This window comes from Salvia hispanica, chromosome 1, assembly GCF_029641045.1.
Source record: "Salvia hispanica isolate PSC_SH4W2 chromosome 1, Shi_PSC_v1, whole genome shotgun sequence".
Lineage (NCBI taxonomy): Eukaryota > Viridiplantae > Streptophyta > Magnoliopsida > Lamiales > Lamiaceae > Salvia > Salvia hispanica.
In genome coordinates, this window is record NC_142692.1 from 59542106 (window position 1) to 59562259 (window position 20154).

Genomic DNA, 20154 nt, shown 5'->3' on the forward strand with positions numbered 1-20154 from the left:
AGAATTCCAAAGAAGAATGAAGTTTCATATCTTCAAACTATACCTCGTGAATTGACAACACAAATTTTATGTTGAGTAGCAGCATCCTCAGCGGCCGATATTTCTAGCATTAAAATAAGGTATGTCTTAATTTTCACGGTTGATCTAATACTAATTGTTTATTAAAGTTGGCTAATTTTATCATACAAAACTTTTACTGCAACGCTCCACTTTTTGAATTCTAATTTTCGAACCCTAGTTTTTTTTGCATTTAATGCTTTGAACGCCGTGGCGTCTGTGAATTAATTGGCGAATAAATTTTGGTTATTGCTATTCTTGTGACCTAATTTGATTTAGGATTTAAAGGTGCATTGACAGAATTAATTTTTTAATATATATAATTCATTTCCATGAAGAATATTTATTTCACTCAATTCCAAGTTAGGTATGATAAATTAAATAAAAAAAAATCCGCAAAGACTTCTCCTCTTTCTTCATCACGCCTTTCTCCTCTCCCGCAAAAATTATTTTCAATTAAAAATCAGTCAATTCCAATTTAATTGTGAAATAAATTACTCTTTTTACACCCTCTCCTTACCGTTTCAACCACTCTACAATCTGTTCCAAAATTAAACCACAATCAACTCTCAATTATACTCCCACATTATGTAGTATATTAATCCTCATACCCTAATCTCTCCTCCTCACTCAAATTCGCAGTCACTCTCTTTTCACTTTTGAACCACAAAGCGGCGGAGTGAGCAGTAGAGGAGTTCATCTTTCTCTCTTCCAAATCCTAATTTGACCACGGTAATCATCCCTTCATGTCCCTTCCATGTTCTTCCTAATAAGATGAATTCATGTTTACACCGAAACCCTTTTCTGACAGAAATTTGGATCAAATTCGGAAGGGGAAAAACCAGAAGCTTCGATCTTTTTGCCTAAGCCGATTTGTTGCTAAAGGTATACAATTCTTCTACCCAATCCGATTTCATACTGCATACATCACCGGATACCACAATCTGTAATCAATCCACTAATCCAATGAATCGAGGCAAACTGAATTAAAGAATCAAAGTTTAATTCACGTAATCAATTTTAGAACTTATCGGCGGGGTTAATTGGGGCTGCTTTGGGGGACCTGCCGATCTGGACAGTGCGAACACCACAGCAGCGGTGACCCTTCGATTTGGTGCTGGGCGACGGAGCTTTAATTTCCGTAACTTTTGGTGTGTTAATTTTGATAGAGAGCCAGCAGAAATTTATTTCTGGAGGTGTATGATTGAGTCCCAAATTGGGGAAGAAAGGTGAGAGAGGGAGAAGGGAGGCCGACGGGATTTTCATTTGAGAAGTGTAATATGTGTTCTTCATCTTTAAATTTCTTTTCTTTTTATTTAAATATTTTAAAGTGAAAAGGGCGTATATGTGTTTGTATGTGAAATAGGAGTAAATTGTGTCCTTTTTAAATTCTTTTAATCTCCTTGGATTTTGAGTACTCCCTCCGTCTAGCAATAGCAGTCCCATTTACAAGTGGCACGGGTTTTAAGATGGAGTTTGAGTGTGTAATAAATGTAGTGTGATAGTGGAATTTGAGACCCACTTAAAATGTTGGATGAATTCTAAAAAGTCATGGAAGACCAAATTTTAATATTCCTAATTTAAATTTTTAAAAAAAAACTGAAATATGCATAAATAAAATAGAACCAAAAATTGAATCCCAAATCAGTCTTCCATTCCTAAATCCACCGAAATCTGTTCACATAGTACACGGAGTGACCAAAACATTTTAAGTTTCCATCTTAAACATTTTAGAGGGAACTTTGAACACAAATTTGCACTAAAAATTCAGCTTTTGTAGCCTCCTATAAATACATTCATGCTGCATTTAACACACCTCAACCAACCTCCCAAAAAAACAAAAAATCTAACAACAGTGAGAAGAAAATTTTCATACTCCGTCAGAAAAAGTTCATCATTGGGATGGAGGAGGGGCCAAGAACAACACTGTTCTTAAGCAGCAGCAGGAAGAACTTGGTGGTGCAGTTCCTACTGAAGCACAGCATCGATGGAGTGCTCACAAGAGGGGCAGTAATGGAGGCAGCAGAGGAGCACGGCATAAGCAGGAAGACAGTTTATAGGCTGTGGAAGAAAGCAAAACAACAGATGCAAATGGGGGAACCTGCAATCATGGAAGGCAAGGTTAAAGGCTATCATCATTCAAACAAGTTAATTCTAGATGAAGAAAAGGTTAGAACTTTATCCACACTTGAAAGGTCTTCAATTAGAAACATTGCACACAAATTGTCTGTTAGCAAAAGTACACTTGGTCAGTGGATTAAGGAGGACAAATTAAGGCCACATACAAATGCTATCAAACCTGTCCTAACTGATGCAAATAAGTTAGCTAGGTTGAAATGGTGCCTTAGTAAACTTCAGCCAAGTATAAATGCAGGTAGAGTTCAGTTTGAAAGCATGCACAATGTTGTGCATAGTGATGAAAAATGATTCTATATGACCAAGGCATCAGACATGTATTACCTCTTGCCGGATGAGGATGAGCCATATAGGGCATGCAAGTCAAAGAGGTTCATCACCAAAGTGATGTTCATGTGTGCTGTAAGTAGGCCTGTGTTTAGCTTGGATGGCCAAACCAAATTTGATGGAAAGTGGTGCCAGCAAAAAGGAAATCCAAGAATAGGCCTAGAGGCACACTTGAGCCTAAACCAATCCAGTCAGTTAACAAGAGTGTGATGAGTGACTGCATTATACACCGGGTATGCTATTTTTCCCAACCTATCAGATCATACTCATGTTTATAAACATCATCATTTAGGTTTTTTTTTTGTGCTTGACAGATTTTACCAGCAATTAAGGCCAAGTGGCACAAGACAATGCCACACCCCACATAAATGGTGTGGATGCTGAGTTTGAGGCGGTTGCCAAATCAGATGGATTTAAAATCCATCTGATTTGTCAACCACCTAATTCACCTGACACCAACATTTTAGACCTAGGTTTTCTCAGGGCCATTCAGACATTGCAGCATGAGAAACCATGCAATAATGTTGACACATTGTTGGAGAATGTGTGTAGCTCTTATGAGAGCTGTCACCACAAACCATAAACAGAGTATTCCTCTAATTGCAGGCTTGCCTCACACAGATCATGGTATTTAGGGGTGGGAACAATTACAAGGTCCCTCACATTAACAAGAACAGGTTGGAAAGAACTGTGGGGCTGCCCAATGCACTGGATGTGGATGAGGAGCTTGTGAGAGATGTGTTGGAGTACTTGTGGATATGACATTAGGGCTTTGGCTTCTGCTTTTGGATTCTAGATAGATAGTGGAAGTGTTTTGGTAGTAAGGCCTTCATGTTTTTGGTCAGTAAGGTCTGATATTTTGTGTTTTGTATGCAAAACTAATGCAAAGAACATGTAATGCACATATTTAATGAAGTTTTCATAGCCCTCAGAAAAATATCATCATAGGGCATGACATATCAGCCTCCAAACCTCTAAAGGGGTGGCTGAACTCAATTTAACAACAAGGCAGAGACAAACCAATCACCACCACAACCATCAGAAAAACCAATCAGAACAATCAATCCACAGACATTGCATGTAGCAATAATCAATCAAGGAGTATAAAAATATCATCATAGGGCAGTGTATACTCAGCCTCCAAACCTCTAAAGGGGTTGCTGAACTCAATTTAACACAAGGCAGAGACAAACCAAGCACCACCAACACAATAGCAACATCATCAGAAGCAATAATCAGAACCATCAATCCACAAACATAGCAGAATACATTAACCAATCAAGGAACCCCAATTACCCTTAGAAAAATATCATCATAGGGCAGTTTATACTCAGCCTCCAAACCTCTAAAGGGGTGGCTGAACTCAATTTAACACAAGGCAGAGACAAACCAAGCACCACCAACACAATAGCAACATCATCAGAAGCAATAATCAGAACCATCAATCCACAAACATAGCAGAATACATTAACCAATCGAGGAACCCCAATTACCCTCAGAAAAATATCATCATAGGGCAGTTTATACTCAGCCTCCAAACCCAACATTGGGGGTGGCTGATCTCAACAATCCTAAACCCTTCATCATAGAGCCAGATATCCCCAACCCCCTCGGAATCCCATAAATCCCCAACCATATGAACCTCCAAACCCTATGAATGTAGGGGGTGGTTCTAAGGCAATATTGACAGAAAGACTCACAGATTTAGAGTAGATCCGTCATGCCTGGCAAGAGCATCACCAATAATTCCTTGAACCACTCCTCCTCCTCAATCAGGCGTTTTCTCGCTCGCCTGATCGCAGGCGTTTGAGGGACAAAGGGAGACATGAAATCAAACTCAGGCAATGCAGCCACCGGAGTTTCAGGGAGTAGATCGTCCATCAGCGTCTTTGGAACAACAATAGACATGCAATCAAACTCAAGCGACACAGTCACCGGAGTTTCAGGGAGTAGATCGTCCATCGGCGTCTCAGGAACAACAGTTGCATACATGTAGGCGGTGTTCTCCCACGAGTATGTTGGGATTGGAGAGTAGTGGGTCGCGATTGGGGTCGGAATCGATGCCTCTGAGGGGTCGAATTCCCATTCCTGGGAGTAAGGCGAGGCAGCTCCGATTAGGGTTTGAGGAGGAGGAAATGGAAGGGGATTAGGGGTCTCCGAGAGAGAGATAGGAGAAACTGGTTCGGAATAGGAGTCCATTTCACAGATCTAGGCGGCGGCGATTAGGGTTTGAGGTAGTGAGAGGATGAAGAGAGTGATAGGATAGAGAGAGTGAGAGAGAGTGAGAAATGAGGTGTCATCGGTATGGGATGGGTTTAGGGGGGTTGATGATATATTTAATTTGTATTTCCAAATATGGTAAGGGAACCGGGACTCCTATTCGCGGACATCCTGAAATAGAAAAACAGGACTCCTATTGTCGGACGTAGGGTGTATTTAATTAGATATTGGGCCAAACTTTTGGTGTTTGTTTTAAATAAAATGGGAGTACATGCGTGTGTTTTGGAAATGGGAGTTTATGACTTTTGAGTTGGGCCGATGTTTTAATTCTTTGGGCAGCTGAAATTATCAAAATAAACCAAGTTCTAAATAGAAAAATTATAATCTTATTGATAAAATAATCGAAGCCTAAGGATGCATCTTATTTAATTGTTTGATTCCTTGTGTTGATCTATGTGTTATTTTCAATTACAAGGGTGATATCTTGTAAGTGAATTATGATCGCAAGGGAAATAATATATTACAGATTAAACGATTGAGGTGGGCTCTCTTTTTAAATGAGGACAATGTCCTAACTATTTTATCGATGGGAATGAAATGCAAATTGTTTATCGTGACATAATTTTTGTTTTGACATGCCTATCTGAAATGGCTTTGCCATTTATTATTTAAATCTAATTCGGGTCCTTGTAGGGCCGCAAACCCTACTTGGATTAGTGTACACCTATGGTAGACCGTGTGTCAGCGTACGGGTTGGCCGGTCTAATGACTTGGTTTGTGGCCACATTCCAAGTCATGTATGAGCAGATATGGTAAATGTCTATGGGAAAATGACTGCGCAGTCGTGATTTTGAACAATGGAATATTTTGGTGTCTCGGGCCTTTCAAAAGCTAAAACCCCGATGGTGGCGTAACAATGGCATGATAAATATAAATATTTTGTTAAAATTTTTTCAGCATGAGTCCAATGAGTATTTTATAGTACTCAACCCTGCATGTGTTTTTCCTATGTGCAGATTGAGCGGCGACGAGCTTGTGTTGGTGTTGAGTCGAACCTTAATCATTGTTGGATTTATTTTGAACTTCGAGGGACGTCGTGTCTTCATACATGGTGTCACTCTTACTCTTGAATGCTTCCGCTGAATAATACATTCTTTCACAACTATGTTATGAACCCTGTTTACTATTGGTTTATTAAATATGATACCCGTTGTCTTTGGATTTAAATGCTAAGTCATTACTCTGATTTTTCCTCAGTTATTTGAATAATAATTATCTTTGTCTAACTCTTTATTGAAACCCTAGAAAATTATCCTTTCTTAAAATCCCATTAGTCGCGACCACTCGCATTTATTAACCCTAAAAAGGGCGGTCGTGACATTTACTATACGGAGTAATATTTTTTTTATCTTGGCTATCTTGTATACACTGGTGGACGCACGTTGGAACAAAGGGGTACGAGTGTACCCCCAAATCTCGTTCGTTTAAGTACTATTTGCAGTGGTCAAATGCTCCAGGATTCTCTTTTCCAGCCCGTGTTCGAAATCTCGCCTGGGCGCAAATAAACCTATTTAACTTCACACCTCAATGTATATATTTTTAGCTATGTTTAGACGAAATAATCTTTTCAATTATTTACTATTCTTTATAATATTAGACTCTTTTTTTTAAGTTATGTAGATCGGTTTGTGTTAAAAATGACAACACCTCTTAAAGTGACACTGTGACACCATATATCCAGCAATATTACAAACGCTACACAACAATCTATAGATTGTTGTATAGCGTGTTGGATATTGTTGGCCGAGAAAAAATTATTGTATACAGTGTTGTATATTGCTGGACGAGATTTTTACACTTATTATTCGTCCACGTGTACAAATGATTGGCTAGAAATGGTGGTATGATGTTATTATAAGATGTGTTGTCATTTTAACGCACCCCTACGTAGATATCTAGTAGTAATTATTTGCGCACCTATTTTCTGTTTATGTACTTAATTTTTTAGTTATTAGGTTGTTTAGTGGAGTAGCATGTTCTATATAATTTGAATTTTCATATTATATTCTATTATTTATTTATTTTAATTGCTTTGATTTTACTCTATTATTTTTATAATTTTATGTAATACTCCCCCCGTCCGCCATTAGGAGTCCCATTTATGGGTGGCACAGGTTTTAAGAAATGTTAAGATAAGTGGGTGAAAAAAAGTTAGTGGAATAGGGGTCCCACTTGTATTTATTAGTTTTAAATGAAATGTGAGTGAAATGAGTTAGTGGAAGGTGAGACCCTATTACCATTTATGGTAAAACCAATTATGGTAAAAGTGAACCGGGACTCCTATTCACGGACGGACTAAAATGGAAAAACGGGACTTCTATTCGCAGACAGAGGGAGTATTATCTGTAGCACAACTTGTCCTCGAAAAATATTCCTGTTTTTCAAATGATGCTCTTATATAATTTTGTTTAGTTGCTTTGATTTTTATTTATACTATTTCATTATTTTGTGTAATATTATTTGCAGTACATTTCTTATCTAAAAAAATATTGCTTTTTTTAAAAAAATTTCTAATATTATTTTATAGTATATTATTTCATGTTTTACGATTCGTACTCCAAACCAAAATTCCTGGATCCGTCACTGCTTGTATACATTTTATTAAACACGTAAGTTTACAACGCTGCATCTATTTAAAGTTAAAATAGATAAAAAAAATACTAGTAACCCTATTTTTAACACATGAAAATCTTGATTCAAGATGATCAACCGTTTCACTTGTTTCTCATTATACTATACTTTTACGTACTATCTTGACTCCCTTTTACTTTTCTTAGTAAAAACAACATTATTTTACTTGATTTATTTATTTGTTTTTGGGGTCACAGTTGTAAAAAAATAAGAGAAATTGCTGAAGATGGAGACATGCATGTTAAGACAAATTTCCGATCATAGAGTGGAGTCTATTATGTGAGAAAAAACAAAAGTTTCTCAATAGATGCAAACAAACCTCTAATCGTGAAGTATGGTATAAAGAAGCATTGGTATGTATTTGAATTTGTAAAATATGCTATTTCAAATTGAAAATAGTAAAATGATGCATACGTTAACATGTTTAATTGGTTGGTGTGGCAGTAGGATTTTTTCAACAAGACAGACCTAGAAGCAGCTATTCCAAACTTGTTGTATTATCTCTCTTATGAGTTGGTCGACCAAGTCAAACAAGAGGGGATTAAATTGATGGCAAAAATGATTAGGAATGGATATATAAAGACAAGATTGAGATGGTACAGTCGAAAACTGATAGAGGAATTGAGACAAATGTGGATATACAGTCCTGTGATCAATGATCCACCCATCTTTTGTAGCAAACTCCATCGTTGCTACCGCAAAACTAATACTCCCTCCGTCCGCCATTAGGAGTCCCGGTCACATTTGCGCACTCGTTTTGTAAAAATGAAAATAAATAGTTAAAGTGGAGAAATGGTAAAAGTAAAAAAGAGAATAACTTAGATAAGACTCTTCTCAACATTATTCTCTCTCTTACTTTACCATTTCTCCACTTTAACTATTTATTTTCATGGAGCCCATAATATATACACCAGACAACACACTAAAATTGAAAATATAAAAAGTTTACAGTTGCTGGGGACTTCTTTTAGCTTTGGAGTTGTGCATTTTTCGCTACTCTATCTTCCTAATGCTCTCTGTTATATTCTACCATTCTCTTCCATTTTTTGCTAGTGCATTTTTTGCTACTCTATCTTCCTAATGCTCTATGTTATATTCTATCTTCCTAAACCCTCTTCCATTGTAATCTTCCTTCCAAATAAAAAACAACGGATCAGCAATTTAGCGGGTTCTCAATTTTATCAGTGATCGGGAAAACCCTAAAATAGTGAAATTAACGTAAATTACCTTTGCAACGTACGGAAAGAGTGTCGTCGGCGAAAGCAGGAGGACCAGTGGCATGGAGGACGTATACGGTGGCAACAAAGGATGCATGGACGGCATACGCTGCCTTATCAAAGGCGGTGCGGAATTGTGGCCACGCCGCCCATATCACCACCAAAATCGACTGCTCAGTGGCCATAATCAGGTTTTCGTAGCGTCTTACTCTATAGATAAAGTATGTAAATAATCCGTTTGTCGAGAGGAATCACATAACCTTTAGTATTCTTCGAGTTGGATATGCTAGGTGGGATTTTCTACTCCTGCTGGTCCTTCACAGTCATGGGCCGAGGGGGAGAATGCATGACGGGGACTGGTGGAGAATCCGAACCTCTCGGAATTCTCTTGTGCTTGAACTTGGGAGGCTCCAAAGGATCTACTGCCATTCCCACCACGCGAATGATTCTCCCTTTAGCACATGCCGACTGCTGAGACGGCTTATACCTGATGAACTTAGATTCCGCAGCATTCAACCTAACATTCACAATCTGCTAATGCAGCCTTGGTTTGCTGTGTTGTCTCATCAATCTCCCTCTGCTTCTCATCAAGATCCATTCCATCCTCTTTTGCAACAACATCCTTGGCAAAGACTGGGACAAGATCCGAGTGCTGAGAATACACAATCTTCTTCGCATTCTCATCCTGACTCAAAGAATTTGCATAATGAATCCTCCCAATCCCAAATAGATACTGCGCGCAGTGAATCTCAGGAAAAGCCGCTCCATCCCCAAAATCCTCACGCTTCGACGGCTTAAACCCTACCCGTTTCATATAAGGAGGCACTGAATTAGCCGCATTATCGAACTCCACCATGGTTCAATTCGATCAGCGATAAACAAATGGAGTAGAAATTTTTCGAACGATCAATCGCAAATTGAAAAAAAACTACTCCCTTCGTCCCAAGATATTAGACCCCTTTCTTTTGGGCACAAGAATTTAGGAGATAGTTGTTTATGGTGTAAGTGGAGTTGGTAGTAGAGTAAATTTTTTACCATAAATAGAAATGGTTCAAGTGTATTGGGACACCCCAAAGTGGAATAAGGGTATAATATCTTGGGATGGAGGGAGTACTGAAAATCGCAGAGAGGAGAAAGAAGTTTCAATGCGAACGGAGGAGAAGATGCGTAATGATCTTAATACCTTGTGTTTCAATTTATAAACCCTCCTTTACAATTCCAATACGGAAAAGATCGAATATGGCATGTATATCAATATATATTTTTATCCCCGTTTCATGCTTAGTTTCCATCTATAACTTTAAATAAAAAAAGGTAAAGAAATGGATGGAAAAAGTTATGGAATATAGATCTTACTTCTATTTATTAATTTTATAACAAAATGTCAAGGAAAATATGATACAATTATGTCACGACCACAACTCCCTAGTGCTAGTGAGCGTAGCTATTTCGCGACTAAACAATTCTCAATAATCAAGGGACAACATAAAAAGGATGAAATCACTTAAATCAATAGTATCAAAGGCATATGAGTACATAGTCAAAACGTGTTCAGAGTATCAAGACTAAGTTCATAGCTTTCTAGCACATAATTCTAGGTTTGCAGCGGAAGAGTCCAAGACAAAATAGCACGTATGAAGACATGCTACTTTGGGCTACCTAACTACTTATTTAATATGCTTGTCCCAACACCTTCGCCTGCTCGTCCACGTTCAACCTGCACATTTGAAAAATAACATGCAGGGCTGAGTATTTGATATACTCAGTGGGCACATTGCCAAAAATAGTTCTATCTTTAATTGTCAATGCCACAGTTGAGTGATCACGGGGTTTTACTTAAAGGACCCGAGTCACTAAATACTTTTCCTTTAGTAAAGATTTTGATTGCGCAATCACGTAACATAGATATACCATATCTGAACCTTGTGTGAACCGGGAATGTGGCCACATTCCACGACGGTCACTGGACCGGCCAACCCCTTTTGTTAGCTCACGGTCCCCTTATGTGTACACTAGTCCGAGTAGGGTTTGCGGCCCTACTGGGACCCGAATTCGATTTAACTTGAATTGGCATAGCCAAGCAGATAGGTAATCATAAAACAAAACATGGCATGACAACATACTTGAGCAAAATTTCACATTTTCATACTAGAAACACGTTTTAAAAGAATGCCCACCTCAAAAGCTAAAGCTCTTTCCGTAATTTCCTTAACTTGGCCTTAGATGACGTTCGTAGACGCCCCTTTAGGAAATAACATAATACTTAATTAGACTTTGATAAATCAATTAAGCTTAAACGTGGATGCATCCTAAGTGCGTGCTCTTTTGTTCTTTTCCTTAAAATTTTCTAGAAAGGTTATAGAATTCTTGAATATTAATTAAATCAGTAGATTTAATTAATTTAAACCAAATGCTTAACTAGAGGGTGTTACCTCCTATGCCATTTATTCAAGCACTAAAATAAATCCGAGGTCTATTTATTGTTAGCGTAAAAGTTCTCAAATATTAATTATTCGAGCACTTAAGCTAAGATCCGGAAAGTTCTATTTTTCTCGAAAACAAAAACTTGAGCATTTAATAATGTATGGATTCTTTAAATAAAATCCCTTGTCAAATCTTTTCTTTGAATTTTCTTAAGGTGCGTCGCGGGGCGTCGCCGGTCGGCTTTCACATCTTACTTTAACATTTTTCCATCTTCGGAAACTGGATAAATTATTCGAAATAATTAATTGAGCTCCGACTCAAGTCCTTAAATTAAATTCCAAACCAACAAAAAAAAAAAAAAAAAGGTCATCGGCCCAATTATTTAATCTTGGTCCATACTCTAATTAAATTAGTGGCCCAAATTAATACTATCACTAGCCCAAACATAAAAATAAAACAAGAGGCCCAACAACTAAAAAAAAGGAAACCCAACTACTCTATCACTAATCCATCGGCCTCTCTCTACCATAAATCACAAAATCCCCAATTCAACAACACACCCAACCCTAGCTTTGAAGAGAAATCCGGCGGCGCCTCTGTTCACGCCGCCTCTCGCCGCTGCCTCCGGCGGCGTCCCTCTCTTCTCTCTAAGTTACAAGGATCGAGAAGCAGCGCCTCTCATCTTCCCCTGCGGTCTCCGGCGAATTCGCCGCTCGTTGCCATTCGCCGCTGCCCCCTTCGCGAGGCAGCTACGACACTCACCGGAGACTCACGTCTGTTGCCTCTGGCTCACGCTCCCGTCCTCGGCGAGTCCAGCAGCAGAGAGGAGGCATCGCCCCCTTGACTCCCCCTCTCGACTGCTACACAACAGTGCAGCACCTCCAGCCAGCCGCCAGCCCTGGAACGACGACGAGCTGGTGCCGTTGCTGCCACGCGGCTGAGGCCTCGCCGCTTTTCCGCGGCAGCATCCGTCATCGCCGTCCAAGGCTCGGGGAGCGACAGCTGCTGCTCCGCGGTGATCCTCCGGGCTCCGTCGCTGCCGGGCAGCCCTTCTAAGCTAAGTCTCGTATTTAAGTCCTTAGTTTACATTTTATTCTAGATTTCCATTTTGGAGCATGTCCTCTATGATGTTAGAGAATCTTGGCTAAAGTTCTTTAAAGTTGTGATTTTGGGGAAAGTTTAGTTCATTGGAAGGAGTTTTGATTATTATGAAAGTTGCTAAAAGCAAATCTTAAGCCTACTGTATCTCGAAAGCTACTTAAGATTTGGAAATTCTAATATGCCGTGCCTACTTGTTCTCAAATGTTCGTGCTTTCATGTTTCTATAAGTATGGTGGGGAAGAGAGGGTGTTATACCTCTTGTTGCAGTAGCTATCCTCTTACAAAACTTCTGCTCCTAACTCTTCCAAGATCACTTGCCACTCTGGAACTCCTTGTTGTGAAGTAAGGGAAGTGGTGAGTGGTGAAGGGAAACAAGTATTGAAGGGGAAGACATTTATATAAGCTGCTGCTGCAGTTTGTTGAGATATGGCAGAAATCGAATCTGCATTCTTTGGCTCTTTGTTCACATTGGTTGGCTGTTTGTGAGATAGTACTTGTGAAGAAATAATGGCTGTCGTACCTCTTGTTGTTATCCTGCAGCAAATTATACTTGAGGATTGGCTATATTGAGTACCTAGTACTCGGCCATTAATCCTCTCTGTTTGCTTGTGGCTGGACTTGTTTGCTTGAAGCTGGACTTACCCCTTTTTGGCAGTCTTTGGTCTCTTATCAAAAGAGATGTTGTCCCATTTCTTTAATTAGTAGCACTTAATTCCTTTTGTTTCTTAGTAGCTTAAGCTAGTCTCTTTATTGCAGGATGGGGAGGGGGCTTGAGCTGCCAAGCGGCTGTTCGAGATGTCTTGATGCCTCGGCCCGACGGTTGATCGGATGGGGCCGCGACTTCCAGCCCGGAAGGAGAGACCGATTTCATTTGATTAATGCACGTTTTATCTTCCCTTTTCTTGTTTCCTTTATTTGAGGATTTGATCCATGTAACATATTTATTATTAATTTTTGTTCACTGAAATAAGCCTTGTTCTATGTATTGAAGTGTTTTGATGGTTAGTTGTTCTCTTATTGAAAAAGAAAACTACACGAAAAGAGAGGACGTTACATTTCTAGTTCCATATTAATATATCGAAAGCAAACTAATGGTGCGGGTATTACAATCTACCCTCCTTAACGAAAATTTCGTCCCGAAATTTGCTTATGTCACTTAAAAAGTTCTGGGTACTTTTCCTTCATTTTGTCTTCCAATTCCCACGTAGCTTCCTCGTGACCATGATGCTTCCATAAAACTTCCACTGTTACAATGGACTTATTCCTCAATTCCTTGACCTTCCTATCCAAGATTGCATCTGGCTTCTCTTCATAGCTTAAGTCTGGTTCCAAAACCATCTCCTCTTGGTGGACTATGTGTTTTGGGTCGAACACATATTTCCTCAATTGAGATACGTGAAAAACATTGTGCACGTTCCCGAAACTCGGCGGGAGTGCCAATCTGTACGCCACAGAAGCGACTTCTTCTAGAATCTCGTAGGGTCCGATGAAACGTGGTCTTAGCTTGCCCTTGACGCCGAATCTCGAAATCCCTTTAGACGGAGATACCTTTAGAAAAAACTTTGTCTCCCGCCTTGAACTGCAGGCCGGTTCGGCGAGCATCCGCGTAAGACTTCTGCCTGTCTTGAGCTTCCTTGATTCTCTCACGGATCTGGCGGACGATCTCTATCATTTCCTCTACAGAATCTGGTCCAAGCGTCTTTCTCTCACCGACCTCATCCCAATAAAGTGGTGATCTACATTTCTTTCCATACAATGCTTCATTTGGGGCCATGTTTATAGATGCTGATAACTGTTGTTGTAAGCAAACTCTATAAATGGTAGTACTAGCTCCAAGTTTCCTCCACGGTTGAGCACTACGGCTCTCAGCATATCTTCCAAGGTCTGGATTGTCCTCTCAGACTGCCCATCAGTCTGTGGATGGAATGCCGTACTGAATTCAATCTGGTGCCTAGCTCTTGCTGCAAGCTTATCCAAATCTAGAAGTAAATTTCGGATCACGGTCTGATGTGATCGTCACCGGTATTCCATGTAATCGTATGATCTCTTGCACATAGATTTGAGCTAACTTGTTCGATTCGTAAGTAATACGAACTGGTACGAAGTACGCGCTTTTGGTGAGGCGATCTATAATCACCCAAATAGCAATCCTGTCACGAAGTGCGCGCTTTTGTGACCTTGGTAACCCTGTCATGAAGTCCATAGCAATGTGTTCCCATTTCCACTCGGGGATTTCTAGGGGTTGCAATTTCCCATAGGGTCGTTGATGTAGAGCCTTCACTTGTTGACATGCTAGGCACCTTTCTACAAACGACGCTATGCTCCTCTTTATGCCATCCCACCGAAACTGCTTCTTCATATCTTGATACATTTTCGTACTTCCTGGGTGGGCAGTATAGGGTGTTTCATGCGCTTCGCTCATGATCTCATTTCTGAGAACCTCGTCATCGGGTACACATAATCTCCCTTCAAAAGTGAGGGCGTCATCCGCTTCTTCATGATAACTCACCTCTTTTCCCGACCTCACTTTAAGACGAACTTTCTCTAATGCTTCATCACTCCTTTGAGCCTCAACAATTCTGGCCCTTAAGTCTGGTTCAATCACTAAAGTGGCGGTCCTACTTTCCACCGTCTCTGGTGCTCTTACTACCTCCAGTCGCATCTTAGCAAATTCCCGTATGAGCTCCTCATTCTGTGTGAGGAAGGTGGCCACTTGGGGCATAGTCTTCCTGCTCAAGGCATCTGCCACTACATTGGCCTTGCCTAGGTGGTAATTTATACCACAGTCATAATCCTTGACTAATTCGAGCCATCTGCGTAGTCGCATGTTTAAATCCTTCTGCTCGAAGAAGTACTTAAGGCCCTTATGGTCCGTGAAGATCTCACATCGAACTCCGTAGAGGTGATGTCTCCAAATCTTCAAGGCATGTACCACTGCTGCTAGTTCCAGGTCATGAGTGGGGTAATTTAGCTCGTGTGGCCTGAGTTGGCATGACGCGTACGCAATCACCTTGCCATTCTGCATCAGTACGCATCCGAGTCCGGTCTTTGATGCATCGGTGTACACCACATAGTCTGCTCCTGGTGCTGGCACGGCTAAGACTGGTGCGGTGGTCAATTTTTCTTTTAACAACTGGAAGCTTGCCTCACACTCCGGCGTCCAATTGACCTTAGCTCCTTTCTTGAGCTGTTGAGTCATTGGTCTGGCTATTTTAGAAAATCCTTCAATAAACCTTCGATAATATCCAGCCAAACCTAAGAAACTTCGAATCTCATTATGTGTTGTTGGTGACTGCCAACGTTGTACTGCTTCCACCTTTGTAGGGTCTACTCGGATCCCTTCTGCCGTTACTATATGTCCAAGGAAATTCACCTCGTTAAGCCAGAACTCACACTTGCTAAACTTAGCATAGAGCTTTTCGGCTCTCAACGTCTCTAAGGTGGTTCTCAGATGTTCCTCGTGTTCATTCTCGTTCTTCGAATAGATAAGTACATCATCTATAAAGACTAGGACGAACTTGTCCAAGTATGGGTGGAACACGCGGTTCATTAGGTCCATGAACACCGCCGGAGCATTTGTAAGCCCAAAAGGCATTACAGTGAATTCGTAATGGCCATATCTGGTGCGGAACGCCGTCTTGGGTACATCGTCATGTCGGACCTTCAGTTGGTGATAGCCTGATCTCAAGTCCATTTTTGAGAATACACCGGCCCCTCGAAGTTGGTCAAAAAGGTCATCAATCCTCGGTAGAGGATACTTGTTCTTGAGCGTCAGCTTGTTCAACTCTCGGTAGTCGATACACATTCTCAGTGTTCCGTCCTTCTTCTTTACGAAGAGCACTGGTGCGCCCCATGGTGACACACTGGGTCGGATGAAGCCTAGGTCTAGTAGTTCCTGTAACTGTATCTTGAGTTCTTCTAACTCTTTAGACGCCATTCTGTATGGTGCCTTCGATACTGGGGCCGATCCTGGTTTGAGATCGATTGTGAATTCTAATTGCCTGTCTGGCGGCAATCCAGGTAGTGCGTCTGGGAAGACATCTGGAAATTCTCGTACCACTGCTACATCTTCAATCTTACGGTCCTCTTTCTCTTCTCCATTCAGATAAACGAGGTATGCAGAGCATCCTTTCCTTATCATAGTGGCCGCTTGTAGCGCAGAAACTATGGACTTTCGTCGCCTCACGGATATTCCGTGAAAGATTGTGGGTTCTTTCTCTGGGTATTGCACAGAGATCTGCCTTTCCTTACAAAGAATGGTAGCGTAGTTCTCGGCTAACTAATCCATTCCCAATATGATGTCGACGTTCCACATCAACATTACATGTAAATTGTGAGCCACTAGCTTAAGGTTTCCCATAGTGAATTCTACGTTCGAGCAAGTTCGTGAGGTATCTTTAAGGCCTCCTATGGGTGAGAACACCCTCATCTTATGTTCGATTTCATCAGTAGGCAATTCTAAAGTATCCACGCAAGGTGCTGACATGAAAGAATGACAATAGGTATGTTGAGGAGAGTTCCCATACTTGCTAAATTGTCTTGCTCTTGGTTCCCTGCTCAATCTTAGGCTGCTTCTGCCTCGGTGCAGTAACTATAGTCTGAGTGGGAAACCTCTGGCGTAGCTGCCGCTGGTGATATAGTGATTAGGACTGTCCTTCTTCTTGGCTCAGCTTGAAGTGCCCGCAACTACGGACGCTGCCCTTAATAGTCCTGCCGCCCTCCTGTCCTAGTATTCTTGTTCGGCATTCCCTGGAGAAATGTCCGCTTCTGCCACAATTAAGGCATCTGTGTGTCCTAACTCTGCACTCTCCACGGTGGTTCCATCTGTGTGCTATTGCTTCTTATTCTCATTTGAAGTACGTTTCCATTTTCCTGATCGTTCCTTCATTCATTGGTTTTATTGCGCCATATCTCAGACAATTTTCCTCTTGTCGAAGACATCCGTTCATTAAAACGTAATCTGTGAGAGTGTTCATATTTTCACTAGATTTCGTTACCTAACGATGATCTTGATCTCCATTTCCTCGTGGCTCTCCTAGTTCACTTTGTTATTTGTGCCCCAAACGATTAATCACTTAGATAAATAAGTCTTGTGCAACGAAAAGTCATTAGGTCTGTACGTATATAAGATTCCTTTACATTTCTCTTTTTGTGGCCTATATTCTATGCATATAGCGTAACGATCCATCCCATAGCAGCTCGTGACCGGTGGCACACAAGTGCGAAAAGTCCAAACAACTATGCCCTTCGTGATTGCCTTGTACTAAGAACTCGATGATTAATCAAACAGTCTTAACTTGGATAGGTACTGATGTCACCTAGAAGAAGCATGACTGCAAATTTCTTTTATTGAAAGGACTATAGAATATCCAAAGGGATAAGAATAACATCTCTTGCTCGACTGTTGTGAATTTTCATCATCAATTTGCAACAATTGATTTTTTTTTGAAAGAAAGAACTGGGTTCAATTGAACTCATCGTGTCAATTCAAAAAAAACTAGGCGGCCCCAATGGTTTTAGATAAACCCATCGAATTTGAAAACTCACTTCTGATGGGAGCTTGAAAGAACATGGGGTAGGTCATGAGAATAAGATGATACTTTATTAACTCTCAATTTCCATAGTAGGTTGTCAAACAAGATAGTTCAATTGTCCGCTCAACTTGACTAGATCCGGACATCAAGGATGATGGTTTCAACATGTCAAGACCTTAGATGATTAGTCATAGGAGGGTTTAGAAATGTAAACAATTGCCATGAATTAACGTTGATCATGGTTCACCAACGTCATAATGTGGAAATCATGGAAATACATCCATGGATTCACAGGTAGCGACCAAAGTGAAAGAAATATTTTTGGAAAAGTCAACTACCATCAAGGAAAGAAAAAAAATGCAATACATTAGCCTTAACTTAGTGTTTCAGAAAGAAATCATGAGCTAGAAACAATGCATGTAGTGGAACTGGGCTAAAAATTTACCCATATAAGCACGAAATAGTCACAATATGGTTGCCAAATAAGAAGGTGAACAAAAGTTCCACTTAATGTGCCATTCTCCGAGGAGAAATGTCTGAACAATAAGCAACTTAAGGGTGAAGTTATATCATGAGAGTTAAAGAAACCATGATATTAATCTTGCAAAATGATGGGGCGTAGGAGACAACAACCAACAAAGATAATTGAGAACATATGAGTTCTTCTGAATTTAGAATTTGAAAGTGAGTCACCACTTTCGTTGAAAAAAAAAAATGATAGTGACTTATTACTTGCCAAAATGCGAGTCAATCAAAAGTCTTAAATAGACGGCAAGACACCCTTGTTAAGGATGTTCAAAATGAGATTATTTTGAAGGGAATGGTCGTAAGCAACTTTAGAATCGAAGGTTTATGATCGAAGCTTATGAATTCGACACTTTACATTTTCTAAACAAGGAGCTCAACTACTATAGTCAACCAACTGAAAGCGAGTCACAACTCTCATAGGATAGGAAAAAGTGAGGCATTACTTGCATAAATGCAAGTCAATCTAAAGTATAAGGTAGACGAGGGCATTTTCATTAAGGAGGTTCATAGAAAGAAATTGATTGGAATCCAAGTAAGTACTGTTGATCATAATCATCTGTTCAGTTATGTGACACTCCCTTGTTTGCTCTTTCGGAGCTCGGACATGATCAGGGCGTTATAGGAAACCATACATTCCAAGCTAGGATTCCTGGTGTTACCACTAATAACTGTCGTTGAAGGTCATATTTTCATAATGTTCTCGACAAGTCAGGACGGCCATTCTCGTAAAACATTGCACTCTTCATCGTGCTTCACAGCGTGCTATAAGCATTGTTTCTAGATCGCGTAGCCTCCTTGACTTGCTACGCAAGACTGGATCACTTAATTAGATCGTAGGTACGTTATCTTTTCGTGTAAGGATACACCTCCTTTACTGGATCGAGGGTACGTTCATTTCGGTTATGATTGAGATCATGAAGACAAAGGGAACTTCATGTTGTTCACATCATTTAAAACGTTCAACAGACGCCCATGTGCCGTAGGTAGTTTCTCGTATCTCGTGTGATCGTTACCATCTAAGAATAGATGGGTTATTTATAAATTGTTAGGTTCATTCTTGTAAATTTGGAATTGTTCCAATTACAACATCATGGATCGTGGTCTCGTCAAGAGATAGGGTAGAGGAAAAGGTGTGGGGTCCACTTTTAGACACATTCATCTATATTTCCTCATTCTTGAAACAAAATTAGGGGTTTGCCCTAACTTGCATATACTTGTTCATTTTATCGCTTAGAAAAGCGGTAAGGAAGTCATCAACTTACAAAACTGTTCAAGAGCGTTTAGTCTAACGTCATTCTTAGGCATTCTATGTTCGCATGCGTAGTCCCAGCTATGAGTTATTAACTCCATCACCATAAGCTCAAAGATCACATAGTTGATCATGCATAGCACATTACACTTAATGTCAAAAGCAACTCATAAAGTTTCATGCAAGATACATTTCCTTGAGAAAAAAGTTGCGTAGTTTTTGCATGACTAAAAAAAAATTTTCCTTTAGAAAATTTTAAGAACATAGGTATTTACCTCCTTTGCTGCGGTTGAACGTGACGAGGAGAGGTGTTGGGTCCCTTTAAGCTTTCCATTTTAGTACTATTCTAGTCTAGTACTATCATTCTAGACTAAGGCTTGAAAAGAAGGTTCTTGGGTCCAGAGCGAAAGAACGTTGCTCTGATACCACTCTGTCACGACCACAACTCCCTAGTGCTAGTGAGCGTAGCTATTTCGCGACTAAACAATTCTCAATAATCAAGGGACAACATAAAAAGGATGAAATCACTTAAATCAATAGTATCAAAGGCATATGAGTACATAGTCAAAACGTGTTCAGAGTATCAAGACTAAGTTCATAGCTTTCTAGCACATAATTCTAGGTTTGCAGCGGAAGAGTCCAAGACAAAATAGCACGTATGAAGACATGC

The 20154-nt window shown here is 40.1% G+C and overlaps 1 long non-coding RNA gene and 1 pseudogene across 1 annotated transcript; one reads left to right on the plus strand and one right to left on the minus strand.

Moving 5' to 3' along the window:
* The first annotated feature begins 533 nt into the window (after window positions 1-533).
* LOC125219944 (uncharacterized) lies at window positions 534-6026 on the plus strand. The gene is made up of 3 exons (XR_007176260.2): window positions 534-789; window positions 869-942; window positions 5757-6026. It is a non-coding gene; the product is annotated as an uncharacterized LOC125219944 (long non-coding RNA).
* A 2832-nt stretch (window positions 6027-8858) lies between these two features.
* On the minus strand, window positions 8859-9504 carry LOC125220299 (SNW/SKI-interacting protein A pseudogene; annotated as a pseudogene).
* Between the last annotated feature and the right edge of the window lie 10650 nt (window positions 9505-20154).